Here is a 23266-nt window from a genome sequence, read left to right on the forward strand (position 1 = left end):
GTTTAACTCGCGTCTCTGGACAAACAACAGAAAGGTTACTACGAGCGGCAGAGTGGTTTGTCTGTTATGCAGCGACTGTATCACAAGGGCTCACGCCATCAGATGGTCAATATTTTAGTTTTAGCGAGAGCGAGGGAGAATTTAAAACAGAAAAGGGAGAGAAGAGGGAGGAATGAGCAGAGAGGGAGAGAGAAGATAGAGAGAGAGAGTGTGTTAGTGGGGTGGGGGGAGGGGAGAACGGAGAGAAAAATTATGAAGTTGTGCATTATGAGTGGCACGCAACACCGCCCTTGCGTGTGCAATACACATATAATTAGCAACGGTTAAACTGCCCGCAGAAGGATGTAGATCGCGATACTGCATTTAGACTCTTTAGTCCTGAGTCGTTGTCGAAGTTGCGATAGCAGAAAATTGCGTGAGGTAAACAGGTCGAACTGGCATCGGAAAGAGATATGTTATCATTTCCACTGCATGAGGGAAATACCACTCTTGTAGTACAATCCAGTTTCCTTGAAATGCTAACGTCTGTAAAGGCCAAAACGTTTGTAACATGAATCACAATATCGAATCACTACAGTTCATGGTAAGGCTAACACTTTAAAAACTAAAACAGTCTTTAGTCTTACGATTATAATTGTGAAATGCATTAGATCTATGTAGAACCTCGAGTCCTTATTTATGGTAATACGTTCCCTCCTTTCAATCATCGTAAGAACTTTGCGGATACCGAGGTAGATGACAGTGGAATACAAATAAGAACACAGTTGCTTTGTAGTGGAAAAGCATCAGGACCAGATGAGATATTTGTAATATTGCCCCTATCGACTGAAGAAAAAGCGCAGGTCATTCTTGTATCAGGAACAATCGTAGGACAGATGATCACAGTTGTAGGCCTTTATCGTTGATGTCAATCTGTTACACAATAATGCAACATATTTTACGTTCATATATTAGAGAACGAAAATCTCGGCAACAATCAACATTGATTCCGCAAACAGAGATTTTGAGAAACTCTGCCTCCTCTGTTCCTCCATGAGATCCACAGCACTATAGACGTCGGCGCCGTGTTCCTCGACTTCAGGAACGCCTTTGACACTGTCCCCCACTGTCATGTATTGAAAAAATAAGTGCGAGCTTACAGAGTATCTTACCAGATATGCAACTGGATTCAAGACTTCCTCGCAAACAGAATTCAACAAGGACAAACCCAACAGATGTTCACGTAATTTCGGGAGTACCCAAAGGGAAAATTATTGGACCGTTGCCGTTTGCAATGCATATAGGTGATGTAGCAGAAAGTGTCAAACGCTCTTTAAGAATGTTCGCAGACGATGAGGTTGTCTATAGGAAAGTGAGCGCCAGAAGACAGTGTACCCATTTGACCTGCATAGGATTGATGAATGGTGCCGACTCTGGCAATTGACCCTGAACGTAAATAAATGTAACACATAGAGCATACATATGAAAAGAATTCCACCACTGTACGGCTACACTATTGGTGACAGATTGCTGGAAACTGTATTTACCGTAAAAACCTTGTAGCATCTATTCGGAGCGATCTCATACAATAGATAGTAGAAAAAGCAGATGTTCAGACAGATTTGTAGGATGAATCTTAAGGAAATGTGATTCATCCACCAAAGAGGAGGCTTAAATGCGCTCATTCGACCGAATTTTTTTCTTTAAGTATTATTTATCAGTCTGGGTCCGTTACCAAGTAGGATTGACTGAAGAGATAGAGACGGACCAACGAAAAGCGGTGCAGCTCTTATTACATTCGACGCCACATTGGGCGACCTGCGCGCCGGATGGGGATGAAATGATGATGAAGACAACGCAACACAGAGTCCCTGAGCGGAGAAATCTCCGACCTATCCGGGAATCGAGCCCGGGTCCGTAGGACGGCAATCCGTCACGTTGACCACTTTTTTTGTGTAATCTCAGTTTGTTCGTTTTCTTTCGTTGCATCTGCTCGGGATCGTATGTCGCAAGACATTCGTTTCAGTTCGTCGTTGATCCATTAACTCAGTTGTTTATTACAGAGAGCAGCTAACCCTCTGACCGAACACGCTGAGCTACCATGCCGGCATCCACTCAGCTATCGGGGCGGACGTTCCGTGTAATACAAATACTGTAATGAAACTGTCGCGGAACGGCATAACGATATGAAATGGGTGTCTCTAGTAGCGGAACTGCGTGCTGATTCTTTCAAAAGAAGTTAAGAAATTGAAAATAAAGGATCGTCTACTCACTGGAATGAAATATCAATCCAAACTGACCCAATTTAGTACAGCTTTCTCTATACGTGCATGGATGAACATAAACCAAAGACGAAACGTTCTCGTGATCGTTAAGACACAGAGAACGCAAAAATATAAAACAGTTAAGTGACTTCACAAAGTCTGAGAGGTGTAGATGAAGTGGGAGTGTTTATGATGTCACAAGCCGTTCATGAGGAAAAAGTAATTGCACCGATGTTGCGAGAGGGGCATATTGAAAAGTCCCCTTGGAAATATTTAAAAATCACAGTGCTGGAAAACCTCTTACGTTATTTGATTATCAAACAGCAGAGAAAAACTGAACGTACTCAGACGTTTCTCTCTTTACTTATTCTGATCATTACTAAACTGACACACAATATTTTTAGCGCAACGCAAACTGACTTTCAGTAATCCCCACAAAAGAATGGCCCTGACTAACGATAACCTATACCTTTCGTGAATCACTTACCTCATAAAATCTTAGTTATTCGAACTACTGCAATACAGCGAGCGCCAGTACTGCCAGCTAAATAAAAGATTCTAACTACTAAAGGCACTAACTACTGATAGGCATAGTTAGCAAATGAAAGATTTTGATAGAGAACAAACAATGTATTTACCTTAGTAATGTTCAAAAGTCATCATATATATCTATCAATTCATGACATCCATCTTTACAAATTTCATTTTTCTGGCGGACACACGTCCAGGTCATCCGCTTATAGCAACCTCTCGAAACCCTGGTATCTATCTCTCTCCTCATCCACTACTGCTGGCAGCTCACCAACTGCCCAACGCTACCCGCTGTTCACATCCGACTGCCCAACACTACAATAGCGAACACTCCAGCACTGCCGATCAGTCACAGACTGCACACAGCACAGTCACTGATTTTTATACAGTGCACTACGTGGCGTTACCAACATAAAAACCTAAACAGGCTACTTACGTAGCCTCCATGCTCCCCACAAAAAATTTTACAAATTGTTTTGGGCAGTGCCCAACACGGATTTGAAAATTTTTTCCGTAATTACAGTAACAAAGATATCAAATGCACACACTTATTGATACACTGTTGGCCAAAAGCAAAATTTGTTCAGGCTACTTACAATATGATAACTACATGCAAATAATGCAAGAAATGGGGTAGTCACTGGTGAGCCCAGAATCACCTAAACTGCACGTAGAAACCACAGACCCTACTCCTGTCCACACAACGCCCCTACCGTCTACTAACAATTCTCATTTCCCGATTGCCGATACTGTGAGCCCTCACCATAATTCGTATGCTGGGGAATGAGGCGCATGAGAGGCGTGGTCGGTTTCGCACAGCTGTACATCAGCTGCAGCATGCTGCGTAAGCCTTCTCATCCGCGGTCGAACGCTGAATATTCTCTCCCGCAGAAGCTGTAGAAGCCTAAGTCTTTTCCCGAACAAACTATTTTCTCTGTACTCTCCACAAGTTCGCGAAAAATTAACTTAACAAAAACACGGCAACGTCAAAAGTAGCCCAATGATATTGTTTTTAACAAGCTGCCAGGAACCTCTCCTAGTGAATTTTTTATATTATAGCCAGTTCCGTCTCCTTTTACATAAACAGTTTCTCAAGACATGCAGTGCTACGTCCCACTCCCTGAGACTGTTGTCCCTTCGGCCAATCTGCTGTAATCTGAAATTCTCAGAATCTGGCCCGCTAACTTCCACTTCGAGATATTTCTTTTTAAAATCAGGTGTAAACCTGCTTCTCACTTCTTACGGGAAGAGAAGCTGTTTACTTCGCGTGCTGCAGCCCTCAGACATCTCCATGTCGTCCAATAGCAGAGAGAGGAAAAATTTCGTAAAGAGCACCACTACGTGTCTCCACGCTAAAAATTACAGAGATCGTAGTGGCAACGAAAGTCCTAGTTGTGAAACGTGAAAGCTTTTTTTCTTTACCTACTTTCACTCTATTATTTCGAGCGCTGTCTTATTTTGGGGCTGTCCTGCTTTCACAAAGCACATTTTTAGCCTAAAGAAGGACAGTCAGAATGATTTGTAGTGTCAATTCAGGTATTTCGTTCAGTTTCTTCATGGGGCTCAGGATTCTATCTCAGCCATCGCTGTACGTATACTTCAGCATGGGATTTGTGGATAATAATATACACTGTAGTTTCACCGGCATTCACTCAGTATAACCTCGAAAGCGAATCTAATTTCCTTTTGGGAATACTTTCTTTGCAGTTGTACAGAAAGGTTGCCACTATATGGCAGCTTCCAGCGGAACTGACAAGGTCGATCTATAAACTTAAAATTTTCGTATCTAAATTACAGTATTTCCTTCTGGCACACAAATGCATGGAAAGACACAACTTATTTCCTTAGCGATCCTTCTCAAAATAAGAGATAGTACTTCGCCCCTGACGAAGTCATCGTTAGCGGGTCGTTAAACCCTGAACGTCCCTCCTTTGTAATACAATACTTACGTTCTGCAGTAGAAATCGAAACTGATCTTAAAGTTTCCCGCCGTTATGATTCGCTTGGTTATCAAGCTACTCCAAATCTTTTGCGTTTTGAATGTGAAGAAACCGTTGTTCGCTATATTCTCATATACATTTATGAGTTATAGGTTCCCCGAAATCCACAAACTACGTCGAGATGCGGCGAAGGCGTGCTAACCAAAAGCAGTCTCGCAACAGTGTGCCAACTGACAGTGATACGATTGCAGGGTGTACCAGAATACCTGTCATGAGCCGAGAGTGTCTTTCATTGTCGATCGTCGGATTCAAACTCTACGTCAGTCCTGGTTGAGGCGCACTGGCGTAACAACAGAACTGCTCTGAATGCAGTGGATCAGACTGTCCTGCGTGACTGGTGCCTACCCATCATGTCGCTGAACATATAGATACAAATGATTCACGGTGGCACCGTAGCGGTCGCGCGCTTCCAGACTGAAGCGCCTAGAACCGCTTGGTCACACCGGCCGGCTCGTATTTGAATCTCGGCAGCAATTTTGTCTCTCTATGGCGGTAATTTCATGTTTCAATCTGCCAATGATGTGTTGTAGAGCGTTACTATACCACAGACTGAGGCCAAATTCATATGCATCACTAGAAAGCACGTGGATGTCATCTTATTGAACTACACCCTCCGGAGTACGGATATGCAACAAGCGCAGTGGCGTTTCATATGAGACGCTGGTGCTAATCCTGTCCCACATTACCGTACGGTAAGCTTATGTTCCACGTGTGCGCCGAGTGAACAGACGCGACAGGAATCCTCAAAGCTACACCACAAATCATCTCTGAACAGACGTCAGTTACCCCACTGTTCTTGGGTCCACTATGGCGACCAAGACACCGCATTCGCCAAGCCACGCAGTGTCGTTGTAGTGAAGTGTATGCATCTGATGAGTCACTGAGAATACAGGACTGCTCTTTAAAATTTACTGTACACAATCTGAAGTGAAATGTATTTCCCTGGCCTGCCGCATTATCTTCCGCCAATGAGGGTGCTGTACTTGGACATCTTCGGGCACTTAAGAAATGAACAATCCTGGTACTTAGGTTTAGCATGTACTGTACGTATCGCAATCCATCTCCCCGTTCCCACTCTTACTGGCTCTGCAGTGCTGAGCGACCGCCGTGGCATCCTCTGCACATGCTCTTTCTGGGGTCATATACAGACACGGCTTCGTTTATAGTCACAGTATACTCTGCAGTTACAGGCGTCCACATGTTGTTGCGGAGGACAGGAACAATATTTACTACATTAAGACTGAAAAAAACTAATTTCCTTATGTTTGCTTAGTCACTAAAGCTCCCATATGTCATGGTGTGACAGGTACGTAGTAGTCCTATCCCACATTTCGTGTTAGTTTAGTTGGTCGAGGTAGAAGGAACACCGTGAATGACCATATGTTACAAATTACATTACAAATAATGGCTCCACTTTATATACGAAGTGAACGAGAACTTCACCGACACATTTAGGTATGGACCAAAACAAAAAAATCGGTAAACATGGGTTCTAAAGTGCCGACCTTGAGAGCTGTAAGCACTTGTTCATCTCCGCCCCTATAAAACACATCATTTCAACTAAACAAGTGCTCATAAGTCTTAAGTAGTGCATTTTGGTGTCCATGTTTACTAGACAGTTTTTTTATTGTTTTGGTACATCCAGCTCCACCTAAGGGGGATATAGCCTAGTAGGTCTTCGACCGAAATGAATAACTCCTGTACTTCCTTTCGCTTTTAAATATGGAATGCTCCCATTCAGCAACACGACTACATCATGAGCTGATGATTTTATTGCAGTAATTAAAAATATGATACAGTGCAGAAACTAACTATAGCCCTCGTCCTTTAATAAGGCCTTAATTTACGCGTGTTTAACTGGAACTGGTTCATTGTAATGTAAATAGACACACATACGAGAGTTCCGGAACGTGTACAGAAAATTGGAATAGGTATCAACATAAACATCATTTCCGTCCTTTTTATTTCTCATGAAAACCACACATTGCATGTTATACCACCATACAGTTAGACCTTCAGAGGTGGTGGTCCAGAATGCTGTACACATCGGCGCCTCTGATACCCAGTAGAACATCCTCTTGCACTGATGCATGCCTGTATTCGTCGTGGAATACTATTCCCAAGTTCACCTAGGCACTGTTGGTCCAGATTGTTCCACTCCCCAACGGCGATTCGGCGCTGATGCCTCAGAGTGGTTCGTGGGTCACGTCTTCCTTAAACAGCCCTTTTCAATCTATACTAGACATGTTCGATAGCGTTCATATCTGGAGAAAATGCTGGCCACTTTAGTCTAGCGATGTCGTTATCCTGAGGGAAATCATTCACAAAAGGTGCACGATGGGGGTACGAATTGTTGTCAATGAAGAAGAATGCCTCTCCAATATGCTGCCATCGGTGGAAGGATGGCATCCACGTATTGTAGAGCCTTACGGGGTCTTCCATGACTACCAGCGGCGTAAATCGGCCCCACATAAAGCCACCCCAAAACCTCAGGAAACCTCCACCTTGCTTCACTCGCTGGACAGTGTTTCTAAGGCGTTCAGCCTGACCGGCTTAACTACAAACACATCTCCGATGATTGTCTGGTTGCAATTTGCGACACTCAACGGTGAAGAGAACGTAATGCCAATCCTGAGCGGTCCATTCGGCATGTTCTGTACCGCGCTGCATGTTGTCATGGTTTCAAAGATGGGCCTCGTCTTTGACGTTGGGGGTGAAGTTGCGTGACGTTGCTGTCAGGGTTCCTCCGAGCCATAATCTGTATGTAGCGGTCATCTACTGCAGTAGTAGTCTTGGGCGGCCTGAGCGAGGAATGTCTCGCTGTATCTCTTCCATGTCCGAACAACTTTGCTTTGGTTCACTCCGAGACGCCTGGACATTTCCCTTGTTGAGAACCCTACCTGCACAAAATAACAACGCGGACGCGATCGAACCGCGGTATTGACTGTCTAGGCTTGGTTGTACGACAGACAACACGAGCCGTGTACCTCCTCCCTCGTGGAATGACTGGAACTGATGGGCTGCCTGACCCCCTCCGTCTAATAGCCGCTGCTCATGCATGGTTGTTTACATCTTTGGGCTGGCTTAGTGACATCTCTTAACAGTAGAAGGGACTGTGCCTGTGATATAATATCCACAGTCAGCGTCTACCTTCAGGAGTTCGGGGAACCAGCGTGATGCAAAACTTTTTGTGATGTGTGTATAATAAAACTGCTATCGGCCTTGCAACAGTGGTGACGCCGATGTTGATCGCTCTTGGGCTTGGCTAATACTTGGATAGTAGACTGTGTGGGTCTGCCGAGCGCTATTGGAAGGCGGGGTGCACTTCAGCCCTAATGAGACCAATCGAGGAACTACTTGATTCAAAAGTGACGGCTCTGGCCACCAAAACTGACAACAGCTTGTTGAGCGGTGTGACACACATTCCCTAGCAAACCAGCATCCAAAGACCCTTATCAATTGAGGATGACATGGTTGTCTCTTAGTACCTTCGGGCCTTCAAGACCTTTTCGGACGAGTTTTAAAAAAACAGCTACAGATGTTCTGACATAATTGCACTGCATGAGAAATGAAATATCAGCTGTACCCGAGGACTTGAAGATGATGTGCTGCAATAGCGAAAAAGACTGTTTATGAAGAAAAATGAAAAAAAATTAAACGAAGCTGACGGTGTTATCCTTACTATGCAACAAACTATAGTAACAGCCGTTATTCCAGTAACTACCAGAAGATGGGAATACGGAAAGTGTGTCATTTCGATGCACCTAGAGGAACCTACTCTTCAACCACCAGAAGATGGATTTACGGAAATAGAGTCATTTCGATGCAGTTGCTTTTATTTGCATTTCTTTTTAATTGTCTTCCATCCAGAAGTTATACAATTTTATCCTTTTCATGGGCAATTCGCATGTTTTCAATTGTGCACGATTCACTGGGTATGGTCTGTCTTTAACAGAACCACTGTAATGATAAACAGCGGCGCATTTTAGGTGAAGGTAACTTTGAGCTGTGCTCTGGTTGTGACTCATACCTTTTACAGATAGATGTTAATCCATGAAGTGGCAATTCTGGCAGGACACAGTCGTTTTCCCCCCTCGCTTGGCTGTTGGCACCAGTATCGTTGTTGCCTTCTGCCACGGTAGAGTACGCTTGGTATGACACCAGCTCACAGCGTCACAGCGAAGTATAGAGTGGCGTGGTGTCACAGCAAGGAGGAAAATGGTGTATAGGAGTGAACCAGCAACATCAACTTCGAGCAAGCACCGGGGTGCCGTGGGTAGCAGTGGCGGACGGTTCTTTGATGTGTTGCTGAGACATGCAGGGCGTGCAGCCGGTTCTTGTTTACGTCTGCAGTGGTCGGTTCCAGATGTTGTCCAGTGAGCAACAATACTTTGGAGAACGTGACAGCCTCAGTCGTATTGAGGACCAGACGCTGAGCTGCAAATGAGTGGATGAATGAGCATCACTGGGAGCCAGCGCCGGATGACCATGAAACACAGCAGACAAGTCTAAGCATCCGGCTCTTGGTCACTGATAATGCGCTGGCAGGGCTTTTTGAGGTCCCAGTGAGGCTGGCCCACAGAGTTGCCCACAATAGTGGCCCCATGTGTGGAAGAGGAGTGTGGCCGATGGCTTTATCAGAGAAGAGCCACAGCGCAGACAGCTAGAAGGCAACACGGCTAGTAACTTCCAGAGAGTAACCACCTAGGTGTGATGAAGCAATAAATCGTGGAGCAGCGAGACAGCGAACAGTGCTGTGACAATGGTGATTAGGCTCATGTACAGGAAAATGGAAATTGATCGTATGGCGTCGTTCCCGGGAGTTCCCAGACGAGAAGATCAGCCGCCAAGTGCAAGTTTTATTGAGCGCTACGCCACACTGGGCGACCTTCGCGTCGACAATGGGTATATAATGATGATGAGGACAGCACGGCACCCAGTCCCTGAGAGGAGAAAATCTCCCTCCCCAGCCGGGAATCGAACTTGGGCCCCAGTGCGTGGCAATCCAACGTGCTGACCATTCAGCTAATTGAGCGGACTCATGTACAGGAGTGAACTGGTAACATCAAGCAGCCGCCTCTGTGTGGTGAAGTAGGAAGCTGTGAAGGTAAACAACAAGACTAACTGGTGGATCCGTTGTCGGGGTTGAAGGTGGCCTGGTGTCAACATGATGCATCTTTCCATTCTGGAGCAGTGGATCGTTCTCGGCTTCATCTACTCAGAGCAAGTAGTGCAGACAGGAATCAAGTGTTGTTACCTGTGATTTATTCCCAGCTATGACAGCCAAAGGAAATTATGCCAGTTGCCATTAGTACTAGTGCGTAAGTGTCGACTAAATTAAGTTACCAAACGATCAAAATTTTTAGTTACAGTGAGGCACTGTAGTACCTAGTACATTAAAGTGCAAATATTTTACTTTATTGTTGTTACATTCGGCAAAACTTTAAATTCTCCTTGTTGAAGGCATTCACTGTTTTGGTTTTTTTTTTTTTTTTTTTTTTTTTTGGTTCTCATTGATGTGTTAAGCACTCTGTTGCTGAGTTTCTCTTGCTTGTTAATTGCTTGTTTAGTGTTTGTTAGTGTGGTGGTTTGGTTTTTGGTTGGGAGTATTTCCTGCTTTACTGTTCTGTGCGAAGATTGACTATTGCATGTTTTCTTGTCTGTCTTTTGATGTTTTGTATTAGTATTGGTATAATATGCCTTGCCCCCTTTATTGTAAAGGTGATAAAATTCAAAGTGTCAGATCAGTTTTAATAAGTAAACGAACACCTCGTTGATGATAAAATCTTCTCGGGTTGACACTCGAGCCAATGCGTCGTTCTCCGGCAACGTTTCGGCAAGTTTCTTACTAGCCATCCTCAGGCGAAGTGTCAGATGCAAGTCTCGCCTGAAGATGGCAAGTAACGTCAGGATTCGCCGAGAAAGCCCGCATTCTCATAAAACACCGTCTTGATCACAACTTTTCATTTACCAGCTACCAGTTTTTGTGTTGCCGATCATCTAGCAGCACAAAGTGCAGTTCGTAAAACTAACGCTAAAAGCAAGCATATGGTGGGGCAAAAATTTTAGTTTACGAAAATTTTTCCCCACAGCATTCTTGTTTTCAACGTTAGTTTTACATAAATTTTGACAAACTGCACTTTGCAGTACGAGATCTGAAGATCATCTGCAACACAGATTGAAACCATTAGTCGGTAAATGAACAGTTGTGATGCAGACGGTGTTACTTCATGTAATATAACAAAAGGGGTTGTAGTTTCTAAGACATACATTACTTATGCAGATTAATATATCACGCGTTCAGTTGTGTTAGTTACTAGGTTATGGATTTTGGTAAACTGAGCGCTAAATACCTTGGTCGTTGTCATACCTCTTTTTCTAACTTAACTTGACACGTGACCTTTATACAAGTGAAACGACGCAACGCAGTAAAACATTTATGTAAATATTATATGCGATTTTTCAAATGTGAATTAATCCCTGTTGAAACAAATGATTCTAAGGAAAAATTTGTCTCCCTCACTCTTTCTCTTTTGCATAGCTTCCGATGCAGACAGACGATGTGATAGAAGGTGCGAAATTTTTATGCGTGCATGTTTTGTGAGAATGTATCTGTTAAGCTGTCTAATGTTCTTGCTTAAAATAAATCATTGTAGCTATCTTGTCCCAGTCTGTATTTATCTCTCTCTGTTCCAGTATGAGGCAAGGTAACGTGAAAGTGTTAATAGGATGATGCAATTGATCGGCCGGCATTGTAGCAGCCTATATGCAAATTTGCTTGCTCAGTCACAGAAACTGCCTTCTTCATTTTTCATGATTTGCGAAGGCCGATTATGATTTGTTGTACGCATTTTTATGCACACCAACAATGGCGATTCAAACATTCGTTACCGATACATTGCCCAGCATCACCCTCTCAATGACTGACCACGAAAATTTTTAAACACAGTCTCATATTCATTTCATTTTCTTTATCAGGTAATATTGCTGCTCTCATCAGTTCCATTAGTAAACATCTTTTAATGATTAACTCGGACCCTGAGCAGAAATATTATATGGTGTGATCTTGTATGTGAGCTAGGGGTCTTCCGTAGTTGCTTAATAAATATACCTAAAAATTGTTAGGGATTTGCACTCACACATCGCCCAATTACTTTCCACTCTCACCGTTTCGTGCGCCACAAAGGGGAAGATTTTAAAGCATAAATGTTGAGGTCATACCAGTTACGTGTCCAGTTTAAATTTAAACTGGAAGCAGGAGACTTTAACCTGTAAGTGCCGAATGTATGCTCGCATAATGATGAGATTTTTATCAACATATTCTGTCTAGGTATACCACTTTCCATTTCCGTCACTGTGTTGGCCGCCAGACCGAGGTAGCTCCCTCTAGCCGGTGACAAGGAATCTATCATGCACCTTGCGTGGGTGCAGCTGTCGCCACCCGGCGCCGGGTGCAAAGGATTACGGGCTCTTGAGTCGCGTTTAACCGCCGCTCGCTGAGGAGCTGCTGACGGCTCCCTCTCGAGAGGGCAGCGAGGCCTAACCCCTCTTGAAGGTGACTGTTGTCCCGGCGGAGAGGTCAGCTCTGCCGCCGCGGCCGGCGACAATGGGCCCGCTAATGCCGCCAGCCGACAAAGCGGCGGACAATTTGTCCGGCCGCTCCAGGTGGCGTCGAGGCCGCCCATACAAGTGTCCGCGGCATTCCGCCAGCTCTCATTGTGCGGCCCGGGGTGCCAATTTGTTGGAGCGCTTCCAGTAGATTAAACCACTCGCGGTGGTCACCGCTTTACAAGTATGATGGCCGCGCCGCCATTCAGAGCCTCTTCTGTCCCCGCATTTTGAAAAGGCCGTCCTTCAACAATACGTCGCTCCTGAAGGGTCCTCGAGATCAAACATAAAGATGATATTAGTTTACCTGTGTTCCACATAACCAGTTCTATGACCCCGCTTCCTCGGCATTAAATAAATTCTCGTACTACGCTATTCTCATCACGCTAAAGCCCTGCATTTCAGCACACTCAAGGTCTTAACTACTGGTCACCATGACCTACACAGTGGCGGATACAGAAAAACCTCAAGGAGAGGGCGCTAAAGATATCTTGAGCTACGTTTAGCCGGCCGCTGTGGTCGAGCGGTTCTAGGCGCTTCAGTCCGAAACCACGCTGCGGCGGCGGTTGCGGGTTCGAATCCTGCCTCGGGCATGGATGTGTTACATGTCCTTAGGTTAGTTAGGTTTCAGTATTTCTAAGTCTAGATGACTGATGACCACAGATGTTAAGTCCCATAGTGCATAGAGCCATTTGAACCGTTTTTGAGCTACCTTTACTTTAACTGTAATAAAAAATAGTAAAGTCACATGCAAAGTCTAAGACAGTTTCATTTAAACTGAATGTACATACATAAAAGACAATGCCATCTAATGATATAAAAAAGTTACAACTGTGGTTCTCTTCCTTAAATGGTGAATTCTGTGCGCCTGTACTTCCTGGCAAATTGGTTAATTACATCGTAAATAGGACAATCAATGTCTGGGTGAGTGTTCAACAGAGCTAAGCCATTAAGTCGATCCTCCTTCGTTGTCGGCGTCAGCCATGTCTTTGTTGGCCGCAGTGTTGAAATTCTTCTTTCTACTGTAGCAATAAACGCAGGTAGACAAGCAAATATTTTGTACAGCTGTGCAAAGTAGGATAGTCAGATCTAGGGCAAACAGAGAACGATTACCGAACAGAATCACGATCATTAAGGGCGTTTATGGTCGTTTGCTTTTATTGAAGAATCTCTCCCATTAGTCTCTTTTTCATCACAAAAAGTGATCCTTCTACAAAGAACGGTAGTTCAGTTAAGCACTGATCCAGTTTATGTGCCAGATCAGGAAGGTACAACTATTCGATAACTCGATTCAGTATTGTCGACTGACGAAAGAAACGAAAGAAAGGCGCTCGGGCTGACTGGTGCGGGCGGCACGGGTGGCAATAAGGGTGGTCCCGCAAAGGGCGGGAGGGGAGGGGGGGGGGGCGCCCCCCACATGTATCTGCCACTGGGCTTACACAATACTGAATGGTAACGCATTTTATTTACTTTGATTTCTCCAAGCTATATTGCTGTAAATCTGTCAGATACAGCAAAGGCCCTGAAAGAGCTGTTGGATGGAATGGACAACGTCTTGAAAAGAACGTATAAGATTAACGCTACGAAAAGTAAACCAAGGGTTATGGAATGAAGTCGAATTAAATCAGGCGATGGTGAGGAAATGAGGTTAGGAAGTGCTACGCTAAAAGTAGTAGATAAGTTTTGCTATTTGGGCAGCGAAGTAAGTAGAGAGCAGTATGCCTTTAGCAAGTAAAGTATTCCAGAATGTATAAATTTAAGCACTGTGAAGACTTTTCTGAGGATCTTGGAGAGTAACGTGGACGATAAGCAGTTCAGACCAGAAGAGAACAGAAAACTTTGAAATCTGGTGACAGCAGAATTACAGATGTTAGTTAGGTAGTACTAACAGTTAATGAAGAGGTAGTGACTCAAACAGTCAAAAACCAAATTTATGACATAAATTGACTAAAAATGGGATCAGTTGATAATAAACATTGAGAAATAAACAGTTCTATATCTACAGTATGGAGGGTAAAAGTTGCAAATTAAGAATGCAGTAAACAAGTTCAGGCTTGAAGAGCATCATGCTCTAATTTCTACTAATCTATATATTTATACAAGCCACACAGTAGTATAATGTCTGTCGTAGTATTCGATGCTAATATCGTTCCTGTAAATGACATATCGGGTAAAAAATCAATTTACATTACCAAAAGGTGTTAGTTCTATGGATACAAAGAGAAATTGAAAGAACTAAGGCTATATAACACCTTCAACCAGTTAAAAAAAGATACAAAATGGAGGGGAAATGAGAAGCATAGTACCCCACTTATCACTTGGGCAAGAGGACTCCGTGACACAGAAATCACGCTAAAGAGGTAATTAAGGAGTGTTCGCCAGTTTCAGTTTGTGGGCGAATACTTAGATAAATCGTCGTCGAATTTCTATCATATTTTGCTCGATGATAATCAGATTGTTGGTATAGCTGTGTAAACGACTGTCTGGTATTGTTGGGGTGATATATACGACCGTAACCAGGATCTTGGTTTTGCAAGGAGGGGGAGGGGACAAGAGACGCTAGAGGAGGCGTCTCATATTAATCTTGTGGAAGGGGGTGAAGTTGAGGATATGCAGCACAATTTCGTACAAAACAAGAGCCGAAACTGTTGAAAAACGAGTGTTTCTTAATCACCCAACCTACTACAGCTATCAGTTTGTAGTAGATGCAGACTATATACAAATTTGTTAATTGAGAGATATAGTTTGTGAGAGATCTGTACATACTATCTTCCTGTCAGGAGAGTAACTTCCAATTGCGTGCGAATATATTGTGCATTTACATTTGAGTAGCTACTGACACTGACGTGTAACACCGAAAACAACTTCTGAGATTTCAGTTTCAATGCAAACGGCTCAGGGTGAGTTACTGCTAGGCAATAACCTTAATACCTTCAAGCTTTTATAAAACTGATACTGAATTCACACACCTGCCTCTAATGGGTGGGTGGGGGGGGGGGGGGGAGGAGGTTTAGGGGGGATCGTCAACCGCCCATTACTGTGTACGCACTTGTCGGTAGTGTCTTGCAGCGTATGCGGTGATGGTGCGACAAATTTACTACTGCAGCTCTTAAAAAGATTTGCATGGTGCTAAAGGGACAGACATCTTTAACCTGGAAAACAACGATCAACTATAAGATACATTCACATGTATCCTCATGCATAAAATTGTGTGTTGAGACGTAAAGAATACCATTATGGGCGGTACGAGTGTTTCATAAATGTGATTTTGAATCCGATTACCCTATCAGTCAGCATAGACTACTGCGGTACAGTAAGAATAGTTGTTTGTAGAATTTCAGTCCCAAGTAGAAAGAAGAAATAATTCCTTAAATGTAAATTTTTATCATTATAGACTTTAAAGTATCGTACTTGTTTGTGTCATAAGAGTACTCTCACACTACGACCAGACCACCAATCACACCTTTATTACGGATTCTGGACTCGTATTCCGGAGGATGGCCGTCCATTCAGGTAAATCACTTAAGGCAAGTACCAGAACGATTACTTCGAGAATGCATGACCGACTTGTTCTCCCTTTCTTCACCAATCGAAAATTGTGCTGCGCCTCTAATGACGATGTCGTAGCCGAGAGCTTCAACCTTAATCTTCTATCTTTCACGAGGATACTACTTACTGTCTTTCTAAAAGATGCTGATCTTTCGTCCTAACAATACGAACGTTAGAATTGTTTGCCTCAGTTACAAAGGAAAAGCTGTTGCTGGAGTGATAAATTGTGATTTTCACACAGAGCGCTACGTGGCGTTACCAATAAGAAAACCTAAACAGCCTACTTACATAGCCCTCATGCTCCCCACAAAAAATTTTACAAATTGTTTTGGGCAGTGGCCACTAATGATTTGAAAAAATTTTTCATAATTACAATAACAAAGAAATCAAATGCACACACTTATTGATACAATGTTGGTCAAAAGCTAAAATTTACTCACAGTCCATAAAGACAGTCCTGATCATCCATCACAGTAACATTGCAGTGTTTTTCTCAAAGTCTGAGCAGTAAAAGAAAATGCACACGGAAGTAGTGGATTTCCATGCAATCTTGAAGAAGTAGTGTTGTCCTTCCAACGGAAAGACAGTGCTGACTCTTGACATGCTGACAGATAATGGGCCACAACAGAGCAAACCCACAGCAGAGTCATTCGACGTTTTGAAGAACATTGGTAGGTAGGTCATCGCAGAGTAGACCCACTGTAGTCCTGGTTGAGATTACGGTATTGATGGGCCACCAGAGGTGCAGACCCACTGCAGTCCTTGTAGAAATAATGGTACTGGTGAGTCAGCAAAGGTGTAGACCCACTGTAGTCCTCGTAGAGACGGCCAGCAGCCATCTGTTGCAACTGTGCAGGTGCACAATCACCATCGAAGAGTCTTGCGGATAATATAGCAAGTCCATAAACCACCACTAGTGCACTCACAAAGTTAGTTTCTAATTGTCCTTAGAACCAGCAATGCTGTTATGCAGTCCCTTGCTGAATGATTAACACACGTGCAAACACTAACAGTCCCTACTTCTCACATATTGTCCATATACTATGACCAACAGAAACGTGTGCAGTGAAATGATACTTAATTTGAAGAACTGGTGTCAATTACAATATTATAACATGAGAATACAATAACAAAGGTACAAAATACATCATTAAAGAACATAATAGTACAGATAACATTTGTTGTGATATGGGCTTTACAAAAGAATCGAAATAACATATACATCAGTGTTACAGGAATTATGACATAAGTACATACATAAAAGGTCTGAATGACTATCGAAACATCAACTTCACTCATGAGCATTAAAACAAAACAGAATTAATAATGTCTAAACATCTTTACAAAGAAAATAACATATTATAAATGCAAATTATATTTGAGGATAACAATATTCCTCATCATAGTGAAAGTAGCTTAGTACTAGAACAGAAAAAAGATTCTGTGAAACAGTACACAGAGACAGGAAGAAAAGAAATACACAAGGGTACACAAACACATAGCATAATAATACAAAAGGAAAGGACAGGGTTTGTTTTACTGCAGTATTTTGCAAACAAAACTTTCTTTACTTCTTGGAGATCTCCCTTCATTCATCATTATTCCCAAAAAGTCCTATCTATACCTGCTTTCTGTATTCTATTCATATTCCTTTCAAAATAATAATTTCTCAGTGCACAATACTCATTTTTGCCAAATCTGTTTCTTATATCATCTCAATGCGTTTCTTCCAATTCATCGCAACTCATTCTCTTATATAGTCTACCCCCTCTTAAGCTAACTTAAATCTATTGAGCTCAGGTGCTAAACTAAGGGACGAGGCAATGCAGCAGCACAAAACAATTAACACAAACATCAATGACAAAAAATTCAAATAGGCAAAGCAATTGCAATATTACAACTAATATAAGGCACTGTGCAGCAAACAAGAAAAATAAATCAGTAGTAAACTGGCTTAGCAGAGTAACACAAAGTCAAATTCAGTAACACTATGCATGGCAAACAGCAGCAGAAAATGAAATAACTTATACCTAAACATGACAAAGCTCAAGCAGAAAAAATATTACACTAAAGACAACAATGCAGATAAGGGAAATGTATAATCACATCTTAATGTCTATGTAATTAAAGTGGTGCACCTCAAAAACTAATTCTACAAAAAATTACTAAGTACTAGAAAAGAAAATTACATATGCAGTTACTGTTATTAGTCCCTTCTTATTGTTCTTTCCATTCCAAGAGCTCCTTTTTCGAAGAATGTATATCATAAAATAATTATTTAATAGATCTGTTGACAGAAAGTATTCGCATTAGCAAATGCATTTAATTTTATTTTATGAAACCAGTGCTGCAAGACAACTGGAAACCAGATATCAAATGAAATAAACAACTATGTACAAAGCAAAGCATAAGAACATCATTCAGTAGTCATGAGGCATTTCAAAAGTTAGTAGAAAAATCTCTCAACTAGAAAGACAGTAGTCATAATCTGGTGTATAGACATAAAAATATTTCTCGCCATTTCATTAGGCATTTCAGTTAATATCATAAATTAAGAGCTCCACAGTGTTATCATATGTTTCCAAGTTTGAGCATGTCGTATTTGCGATGCTTTCTACAATGGAATGTCAATAGCGAGGATAATGGCCTCCCTTTTTTTTTCACCTGTGCCTCTGAAAGGTTTTTTTCCAGGCGTCTGTCGCACAGCTGCCTACGTGATGCGTCGTGCCCACGATGCATTACGTGAAGGTCACTTTCTTGCCGAAATATTTACGACACCGGTTTCCGCTACAGTGACAGTCTCATATCAAAATATTTCACAGGTCGAGAATTTGTGTTGCAAATGTGTAGAAACAAAATCCCGTGAATATAACAGTGTTCAAAAAGTTTTCGTCGGCATTGTGATACATTCACGCATTTACACACATTTCATAACTCTTAAAGTATGATTCTCGGTTTCCAACAACCTTTTTCACAAACCAGAGTCCCTAACCACTACTCATTATTCCTTACCTTATTCGTCGACACTTCTTCAATATTTCATGATAACAGATACATAGCATACTCAAATAACTCATATAGCATCAGCTTATTGATCATAAACATACCTCAACAGCATAACACACATCGTCGTCATAATGATAACATCATAACAGATCAATCACATCTCAAAATCGTCGTAGCTTTCTGAATATTTTAAACCTACAAAATATTCTCTGCTCGTTTCAAAAGTGTCATCTACCTCAAATGTACTTTAAAAATCATAATCCCATACCAAATACATCCTTCAAAGCTCTCATAGTATCACAATGGTTCTGAAAAATATGAGCGTTTCACAAAGTACAGACAAAATACAATTTCATAAGTGTGAAGTTATCCAACTGTGTAATTACGTAAACATCTGTCACTGATGTAGTAAAAAAAAAGTTTCTTTCTCTGTTAAATGATCAGATAGCTGTGTAATTCTGTGTTAGAGAAATATGGTACCGATGTGTAAAGTTGTATAAGCAAATACCATATTAGCTAGGGCTCTTTGTGCTTGCCAAACACATGGTACCCAAAGTAAGCGTGTACCCCTGTGAGGATTTATGTAATTATACCCTCAGGTGTTATAGATTACAGCAATGGAATGAAATATATCACGGAAAACTTTCTTTGTAATTCAAAAATCTTTAAAAATAAATGTTTTAAGTATAAAATTAATCACTCAAATACGTGTACTGTAGTGCTAAACTGTGCGTCTTGTTGAAACATAATCTCTGTGGAAGTGTCGTAGTTATTGTCCTCCGAAAGCTAAGTTCTGCAGAAGTCAATGTACTTACCTCATGATAAACAAAAGCGAAATGCTTTGCGTATAGATATCTTAGTTATTACGCTTATTACCGTGATGAAGAAAGTACTGTGCTGTAACGTATTGTTGTGCTACAGAAAAGGCTGTCTCCTTGTAGCTATACCACAAAAGTTACTACTAAAACATGTTTTACTTTCCAGAAGACTTCAGAAAAATTGTGCAGATATAAAACAGATACACCGCAAAAGCAACAATGTAAATTGTGTCACACATTAGTAGCGTCGTGATATAGTCATGTAGCTGTCAAATAAACTAACCACTGTGTCATCTGGTATCTCTCAGAAAGCACTTTGAATCCATAATGTATTTTCAAGGAAACCAAAATGTTGCATTAAAATCTCTTTAGCAGTACCAGTACATGTTCGAAGTATGTAAGCCTGATAGTCGTTATGTAATAGTGTAACTAAAAAGCAAGAATGTACAAATAACAACACTATGTTGTCTGTTCACTATAACAATGCATTCGTAATATCTGTTTAAATAAGTTCTCTTGGTTCTTGACTGGATATTTAACTTCAAATATTGTTGCATGTTAACAGTTTCTTAAGTCTGACAAAGCATACTAGAAATGTGAAGTAAAAAGTTTTATACCAAAGACAAAGTTAAAAAACAGATTATCTTTCAATAAACGATTTTACATGTGAAACGTGGTGCAAACCTTTACTCTTCCTAGTGCACAGAGTTTCAACTCCAAAGCAATTATCATGTTGTATACATCGGTAAAGAATGCTAAAATTTTTCTCAAGGCTAGCGTCTTACGTTATTTTTCTCGGAGCCAGCCGGCGCACATGGGTGCCTGTGGCGCGAGTCATTGTCTCTCTCTTTGTTGGCGCGTTGTTATTGGGATCAGGAGACCTAACTTCTACAAATTCGCCTTGCCGAGAGGGCCCAGCTCTGTTAGAATCCCGCCAGTTCTGATGAAATTCACGTCTGTCGTTTTGTCGGTAGTTTACATAGTTTCTTGTTTGTCGGTCATGTGGTGGAGAATTTCTCCCTGAATCGTAACTGCGCACTGGACCATTGCATCTTAAGTTATTCTGTCTCCCGTGATAATAATAGTTCTGATTACCAAATTGTCTGTTTCTATGATTGTCTCTGTCATATTCATTACTGCGGAGAGGTGATCTTTCCCTGTAATTATTACTCTGCCAGTGGTTGCCATACGGGTGGTGTCTGTTTTGGTCACGATTTACGCTGTAAGAATAGGCTTGTCGTGTCCACTTATTGCTTTTGTCGTCACGGAATTGTGACGGATGTGACCTGTAGTGATTGTTTTCCTGTTTTCGCATCCCGCGACTGTCAGTGTCAATTTCTAATTCTTGTAAGAGTCCCTGAAAAGCTTCAATGTCGTCTTTGCAACCTCCTGCCAAAATAATATGTCGTAAATGTTCAGGCAATTTGATTAAGCAAATGCGGATGAGTTCTGAGGGGCGGTATGGGTTTGAAAGATACTGATTCTTATGCAACATGTCTTCAAAATATTTGACAAGACTGGAAAATTCAGATAGTTCAAAGTGTTTCATCATCATGATGCTATGTTTTACTCGGTCTTGTGTAGCTTGAGACCAATATGCTGAGAGGAATGCATGATAAAATACTCCTTCACTGTGACAATCGTGAATGACTGATCACATTCTTACAGCTGGTTCATTCTCTAAATAGCCACACATAAATTCTAATCTGTGTTCTAACGACCAGTTGGGAGGAAAACAATGAGAGAATTGATGGAGCCACGCTTGTGGATGAATGTCGTTGCCAGAATTCTTAGATGTTTTGAATTTACGTGTAGTAATGAACAGCTTACAGTCAAAGTCATCATGTCGCCGAGTCGCATATCGGTCATTGTTACATCGTTTCGCCGGTTCCATTTCAAAATTCGGTGCACCTTGCCAATTTCTTTCATAATTTCCGAAATGCGCTGTGTTAATATTTTGTGGCTGTTCCGTATTTCTATGTCCCTCTTCCTGTATTGGGGCGCGAGTGTCCTCTGAAATACGTAATTCTTGTATTACCTGTGTCAGCTGATCTTGTACTTCGCGGATTTCTCTTTGGTGTTGCGTATTAATTTGATTCTGATTTTGTTTGAATTTCCTAATTTGTTCGCACTCTTCAGTGTCATTAAAGACTACCGGTTTTGTGTCATTCAGATTATCATCTACCTTCGTAGATAATTTATTTAGCTGATCAGAAAGTTCAACTCCTTTCTCTGATAATGTACTAATTTCCTCCATGTGTCTTTCTACTGTGTCCTTTAAGTTTTCCTGAGTTTTTGCAAGTTGCGTAACCGAATCGGTAGACGCAACTGAGTCAATTTTAGCTTGCAAGGTCTCATGATTTTCATGAACAATAGTTTGCAGTTCTTTTATGGCTGCTTCGTGATTCTGTAATGCATTTTCATGCCGCGAAAAAGTAGGTTGAAAATGCTCACAAATTTGAGTTTTTACGTCATTACAGACTTTTAGACATTTCGATTCAGTGTTATGTAACTCAGTAGTTAAATCTTCACGTGTTTGTTCAAGCGTGGTGTGAAGATTTTGTTCCATTGCGTCTAACTGTTGCTGTGTTTGTCTCTGGTGTTGTTCCATTGTGTCTAACTTTTGAAGATTTTGTTCCATCTGTCTAATTTTTGTAGCTTTTGCTGTGTTTGACTCTGATTTTGTTCCATTGTGTCTAACTGTTGCTGTGTTTGTCTCTGATTTTGTTCCATTGTGTCTAACTTTTCAAGCTTTTGTCCCATTTGTTGTATTAATTGTAATAACAATGTACTGGTCTCTGAAACATGTTCCTCAGTGCTTTTCGGCAGTGAATTTGCACCGGCAACATTCACATTTTGAAAAGCGGAAAATGTGTCTTGACTCATTTGAGAAAACGGTGAGGACGCAAAACCTGAATCTACAGTATTGGCAAAATTGTGTCCTGTCATTTCGGATTCCTGAGGCGAGCTGTTGCCGAGCGATCGATCGATAATGCTTCCCTTTTCACTACCTGTTTCACTGTCTACGCCATTGTTTGCAGCCCGCTCCATTTCCCTATGCACAGTTACCAAATTACTACGTCTGTCACTTCATTGCACAGTGGTGCTGATAAGCTACGCTCGTCGTCACTATTATTTCTCAGTTTACTTTGGAGCCTAGTGTTACGTTTTTCACACGCCATTATTGTCACAATATTTCACACGATAACACAGAAAAGCACAATTTGAAGAGCAAAAATAAGAGAACACATTAACACAACACTGAAAATAATATCTAGTTAATTGCAGCTGCGAAATACTTGGTGCAAATATACATGCATGCCACAAATGTTTTACTGTACAACAATGAAAGACTGCAACTACAAAGGAGATTTTCTCTACAATTACGCACTAGCAACAAACAAAAGCTACACTAATTACACAAACTACAAGGAAAAAAATCAGAAGATTCCAGTGAGGTATTCTCGGCTAAGGGTCGCCATATGAAACGTCCCCTTTTTAAAACAATTAT

The sequence above is a fragment of the Schistocerca americana genome, chromosome 4 (assembly GCF_021461395.2).
Source record: "Schistocerca americana isolate TAMUIC-IGC-003095 chromosome 4, iqSchAmer2.1, whole genome shotgun sequence".
NCBI classification, from domain to species: domain Eukaryota; kingdom Metazoa; phylum Arthropoda; class Insecta; order Orthoptera; family Acrididae; genus Schistocerca; species Schistocerca americana.